Genomic DNA, 6,669 nt, shown 5'->3' on the forward strand with positions numbered 1-6,669 from the left:
CCCTGCATCTCCGATCTCGGTAAAGAGTCTCTCACGGAGACGGAGACTCTTTACCACGTGATCAGCCGTGTCCAATCACGGCTGATCACGATGTAAACAGGAAGAGCCATCGATGGCTCTTCCTCACTCGCGTCTTACAGACGCGAGTATAGGAGAGCCGATCGGCGGCTCTCCTGACAGGGGGCGTTCGCGCTGATTGTTTATCAGCGCAGCCCCCCCTCGGATCACCACACTGGACCACCAGGGATGCCCACCCTGGACCACCAGGGTGTGCAAAAAAAAAAAAATTATAGAACAAAAAAACAAAAAGCATTAAAAAATAAGAAAAAAGATGCCAATCAGTGCCCACAAATGGGCACTGACTGGGAAAATCAGTGCCACCCCACAGTGCCCATCCATGCACAGTGCCCACCTATCAGTGCCCACCTGTGCCACCCATAAGTATCCATCAGTGCCACCCATAAGTGCCGCCCATAAGTATCCATCAGTGCCACCCATAAGTGCCGCCCATCTGTGCCGCCCATCAGTGCCGCCTATGAGTGCCCATCAGTGCCGCATAGCAGCGCCGCCAATCAATGCCACCTCATCTGTGCCGTCAGTACTACCTCATCGATGTCCATCAGTGCCATCTCATCGGGGCCCATCAGTGCCGCCATATCAGTGCCCGTATTGAAAGAGAAAAACTTATTTACAAAAAAATTAACCTAAAAAAAGAAAAAGGTTTTTTTGTTTCAAAATTTGCAGTCTTTTTTTAGTTGTTGCGCAAAAAAAAAACGCAGAGGTGATCAAATAACAACAAAAGAAAGCTCTATTTGTGGGGAAAAAAGGACGCCAATTTTGTTTGGGTACAGTGTTGTATGACCGCGCAATTGCCATTCAAAGTGCGACAGTGTTGAAAGCTGAAAATTGGCTTGGGCGGGAAGGTGCGTAAGTGCCTGGTATGGAAGTGGTTAAGGGAATCCAGTGCCCCCCCAGAACTAGTGTGTGGGTCCCCTGAAAATTACTGGGCGGGGTTATACAAAAACAGGGTGTGACCTTGACAGGAAGGGGTGGGTCATTTTTCTATTAGGAGGTGCAGATATGTAGTCAGGCCTAGGGCAGAACCAAACCTTAATATACTACTGCATATTAGGGCTTATTTAGACCGGAACCGATTTACAGCGTGTTTTTATATTGTGGGAGGAAACCCACGCAGGCACAGGGAGAACATGCAAACTCCATGCAGATGCTGTCACGGGCGGGATTCGAACCAACGACTCTTTTGCTGCTAGGTCAAAGTGCTATACACTACACCACTGTGGTGAACGAACATGATTGCAGCTGAAAGCATGAGATCTATTTTTTTTTTTTTTCAATACCATGCTTTCCAGCCTTATTGACCCCGCCTCTCTCCATAAAGAGGACCTGTCACACACTAGTCCTATTACAAGGGATGTTTACATTCCTTGTAATAGGAAGAAAACTGATCATTTTTTTTTTATTTTTTTATTTCAGTGTAAAACATTATAAAACTAAATAAAAATAAATAAGAAAACCCCAAAAAAAAATTTTAAAGCGCCCCGTCGCGACGAGCTCGCGCACAGAAGCAAACGCATACGCGAGTAGCGCCCGCATATGAAAACAGTATTCAAACCACACAAGTGAGGTATCGCCGCGATCGTTAGAGTGAGAGCAATAATTCTAGCCCTAGACCTACTCTGCAACTCAAAAAATGCAACCTGTAGAATTTTTTAAACGTCGCCTATCGAGTTTTTTAAAGGGTAAAAGTTTGACGCCATGCCACGAGCGGGCGCAATTTTTAAGCGTGACATGTTGGGTATCATTTTACTCGGCGTAACATTATCTTTCACAATATAGAAAAAAATTGGGCAAAATGTATTGTTGTCTTATTTTTTAATTCAAAAAAGTGATTTTTATCCAAAAAAAGTGCGCTTGTAAGACCGCTGCGCAAATACGGTGTGACAAAAAGTATTGCAATGACTGCCATTTTATTCCCTAGGATGTCTGCTAAAAAAAAATATATAATGTTTGGGGGTTCTGATTAATTTTCTAGCCAAAAAATTGTGATTTTCACATGAAGGAGAGAAGTGCCAGAATTAACCCGGTGGGCAAGTGGTTAAAGTACTCATGGCTATAAAGAATAGAGTCATTGCTCATTAAAAAAAAAAAAAAAAAAGGGGGTCCCTCCAAATTAAATTACCAGGCCCTTCAGGTCTGGAATGGATATTAAGGGGAACCCCGCCGTAAAAACCCCAAAAAAAAAAGACGTGCGGTTCCCGGCAAATATCCATTCCAGACCCTTCAGGTCTGGTGTGGATTTTAAGGGGAACTCCACCCCAAATTGAAAAAAAAAATGGCGTGGAGTCCCCCTAAAAATCCACACCAGACCCTTATCCGAGCACGTTGACCTGGCCGGCCGCAGAAAAGAGGGGGGGACAGAGTGCGGCCCCCCCCCTCTCCTGAACCGCACCAGGCCACATGCCCTCAACATGGGGAGGATGTCCCCATGTTGATGGGGACAAGGGTCTCATCCCCACAACCCTTGCCCGGTGGTTGTGGGGGTATGCGGGCGGGAGGTTTATCAGAATCTGGAAGACCCCTTTAACAAAGGGGACCCCCAGATCCTGACCCCCCCCCTGTGTGAAATGGTAATGGGGTACATTGTACCTCTACCATTTCACCCCAAAAAAAATGTCAAAGTGATAAAAATGACAGTAGCCGGTTTTTGACAAATCTTTTAATAAAGTCTTCTTTTCTTCTTTCCTTCGGGGTTCTTCCGCTGCTTCTTCTCGTCCACATCTTGCCCGACGTGTTCTTCTATCTTCTCCGTCCGTCCTTCCGCCTTCTGGTCCCGCATCTTGCCCGTTGTCTTCTCCGTCCGCCTCCTCGTCCGCATCTTGGGTCTTCTGCGGTCTTCTTCTCGGTCCGCCGCCTTCTCGTCCCCTGCGTTTGAATTGTAATTGGCCGCCGTTTTCCCGCTCCTGGGACCCGCCCCCCTCTGACGCCACAAGTAAACTCCTTAGAAGGTCATGTGCGTCAGAGGGGGGCGGGGTCGCAGAGCGTCACACAGCGGGGGAATTCAATTTCAATCGCGCCGCCCGGAGAAGAAGTTCCCGCCGTGTCACACTCATGTGACCCCGCCCCCCTCTGACGCACATGACCTTCTAAGGAGTTTACTTGTGGCGTCAGAGGGGGGCGGGTCCCAGGAGCGGGAAAACGGCGGCCAATTACAATTCAAACGCAGGGGACGAGAAGGCGGCGGACCGAGAAGAAGACCGCAGAAGACCCAAGATGCGGACGAGGAGGCGGACGGAGAAGACAACGGGCAAGATGCGGGACCAGAAGGCGGAAGGACGGACTGAGAAGATAGAAGAAGACGTCGGGCAAGATGTGGACGAGAAGAAGCAGCGGAAGAACCCCGAAGGAAAGAAGAAAAGAAGACTTTATTAAAAGATTTGTCAAAAACCGGCTACTGTCATTTTTATCACTTTGACATTTTTTTTGGGGTGAAATGGTAGAGGTACAATGTACCCCATTACCATTTCACACAGGGGGGGGGTCAGGATCTGGGGGTCCCCTTTGTTAAAGGGGTCTTCCAGATTCTGATAAACCTCCCGCCCGCATACCCCCACAACCACCGGGCAAGGGTTGTGGGGATGAGACCCTTGTCCCCATCAACATGGGGACATCCTCCCCATGTTGAGGGCATGTGGCCTGGTGCGGTTCAGGAGAGGGGGGGGGGCCGCACTCTGTCCCCCCCTCTTTTCTGCGGCCGGCCAGGTCAACGTGCTCGGATAAGGGTCTGGTGTGGATTTTTAGGGGGACTCCACGCCATTTTTTTTTTCAATTTGGGGTGGAGTTCCCCTTAAAATCCACACCAGACCTGAAGGGTCTGGAATGGATATTTGCCGGGAACCGCACGTCTTTTTTTTTTTTGGTTTTTACGGCGGGGTTCCCCTTAATATCCATTCCAGACCTGAAGGGCCTGGTAATTTAATTTGGGGGAACCCCTACACATGTTTTTGTTTGTTTTATGAATGAATCCCTTTAGAATTGTCAGAGCCGACAATTCATTATAGCCGCGTGTGAATTTTTAAATGACTTTTTTCCTTCAGAATGTCACTTTGTGCAGGGGGAGTTCTAAGTGCGGGAAAAATGCGCTATTTCACATGCTGACATTACACCCCCCCTAGGTACGAAATTTAAAGGAATATTTCACTTTTATTGTTTCACTTTAAGAATTATTAATTTCACTGCTCCCGAAAAAACGGCCGTTTTAAAAAATAAAAAAAGCATTGATACATGTTCCCTGGGGCAGGACTGAGGTCCCCAAACACTTTTTAGGACAAAACTTGCAGATTAGCCTTTAAAATGAACACTTTTGATTTCTCCCATAGACTTCTATAGGGAGTTCGGCGCGGCTTTACATATTAGTTTCAATGCGCCGGCTGCTACGCTGGTTCATGCGCCTGATTAAGCCTCCACCCGGAGTACTAATTAATGCATGAACCAGCGCAGCGCACATAGCTTAGTAAATCAGGCCCAATGTGTCATTTCTGAAAGAAAAAAATACATTTAAAACTGACTTGCGGCTATAATGATTTGTCGGCTCTGGCAATTCAGAGCGAATTCATTCATAAAAAAAAAAATAGCGTGGGGGTGCCCCCAAATTCAATTACCAGGCCCTTCAGGTCTGGAATGGATATTAAGGGGAACCCCGCCGTCAATTAAAAAAAAAAATGACGTGGGGTTCCCCCCAAATATCAATTCCAGACCCTTCAGGTCTGGTGTGGATTTTAAGGGGAACTCCACCCCAAATGTAAAAAAAAATGACGTGGAGTTCCCCCAAAAATCCACACCAGACCCCTTATCCGAGCATGTTAACCTGGTTGGCCGCAGAAAAGAGGGGGGGACAGAAGGGGACCCCCAGATCCTGGCCTCACCCCTATGTGAATTGGTAATGGGGTACATTGTACCCCTACCATTTCACGAAGGAAGTGTAAATAGTTGGAAAAAACACACACACACCGTAGAAAAAAGTCCTTTATTAACCACTTAAGGACCGGACCAATATGCTGCTAAATGACCCAAGGGGTTTTTACAATTCGGCACTGCGTCGCTTTAACAGACAATTGCGCGGTCGTGCGACGTGGCTCCCAAACAAAATTGGCGTCCTTTTTTCCCCACAAATAGAGCTTTATTTTGGTGGTATTTGATCACCGCTGCGGTTTTTATTTTTTGCGCTATAAACAAAAATAGAGCGACAATTTTGAAAAAAATGCTATATTTTTTACTTTTTGCTGTAATAAATATCCCCCAAAAACATATATAAAATTTATTTTTTTCCTCAGTTTAGGCCGATACGTATTCTTCTACCTATTTTTGGTAAAAAAATTGCAATAAGCGTTTATCGATTGGTTTGCGCAAAATTTATAGCGTTTACAAAATAGGGGATAGTTTTATTATTATTATTTTTTTTACTACTAATGGCGGCGATCAGCGATTTTTTTCGTGACTGCGACATTATGGCGGACACTTCGGACAATTTTGACACATTTTTGGGACCATTGTCATTTTCACAGCAAAAAATGCATTTAAATTGCATTGTTTATTGTGAAAATGACAGTTGCCGTTTGGGAGTTAACCACAGGGGGCGCTGTAGGAGTTAGGCTTCACCTAGTGTGTGTTTACAACTGTAGGGGGGTGTGGCTGTAGGTCTGACGTCATCGATCGAGTCTCCCTATAAAAGGGATCACTCGATCGATGCAGCCGCCACAGTGAAGCACGGGGAAGCCGTGTTTACATACGGCTCTCCCCGTTCTTCAGCTCCTGGGAGCGATCGCGAGGGGGTGGCTAGAAACGAATAGCCACGCCCTCGTCCCGGATTGCTCCGGAAGCCACAGGAACCGCCGCATGTACGGGGGGTCCCGATCGGACCCCCGACCCACGTCTAGGCAGGCACGTACAGGTACGTTGATGTGCTGTAATATACACATCTGCCCCCTTGCTGTAATATACACATCTGCCCCCTTGCTGTAATATACACATTTGCCTTCATACTGCAAGAATATACACATCTGCCCCCATGCTGTAATATACACATCTGCCCCCATACTGCAAGAATATACACATCTGCCCCCATGCTGTAATGTACACATGGGGGCAGATGTGTATATTCTTGCAGCATGGGGGCAGATGTGTATATTAAAGCATGGGGGCAAATGTGTATATTCTTGCAGTATGGGGGCAAATTTGCATATTCTTGCAGTATGGGGGCAGATGTGCATATTCTTGCAGTATGGGGGCAGATGTGTATATTACAGCATGGGGGCAGATGTGTATATTACAGCATGGGGGCAGATGTGTATATTACAGCATGGGGGCAGATGCTGTAATATACACATCTGCCCCCATACTGCAAGAATATACACATCTGCCCCCATGCTGCCCCCACCACATTTACCACTGGCTAATGCAGAGTTACAATGCAAGGAGATCAGCTAAAAGTAGTTGTATCTGTATGTGCGTTAATTAATCGAAATTAGTCGATTAATCGATTAAAAAACAAAACGATTAATCAAACACAAACATTTTAATCAGTCACAGCCCTAGTATTTATGATTTGATATTTTAAGCATGACACTCAAGCTAATGAACCTAATGGGGCAG

This window comes from Rana temporaria, chromosome 1, assembly GCF_905171775.1.
Source record: "Rana temporaria chromosome 1, aRanTem1.1, whole genome shotgun sequence".
Lineage (NCBI taxonomy): Eukaryota > Metazoa > Chordata > Amphibia > Anura > Ranidae > Rana > Rana temporaria.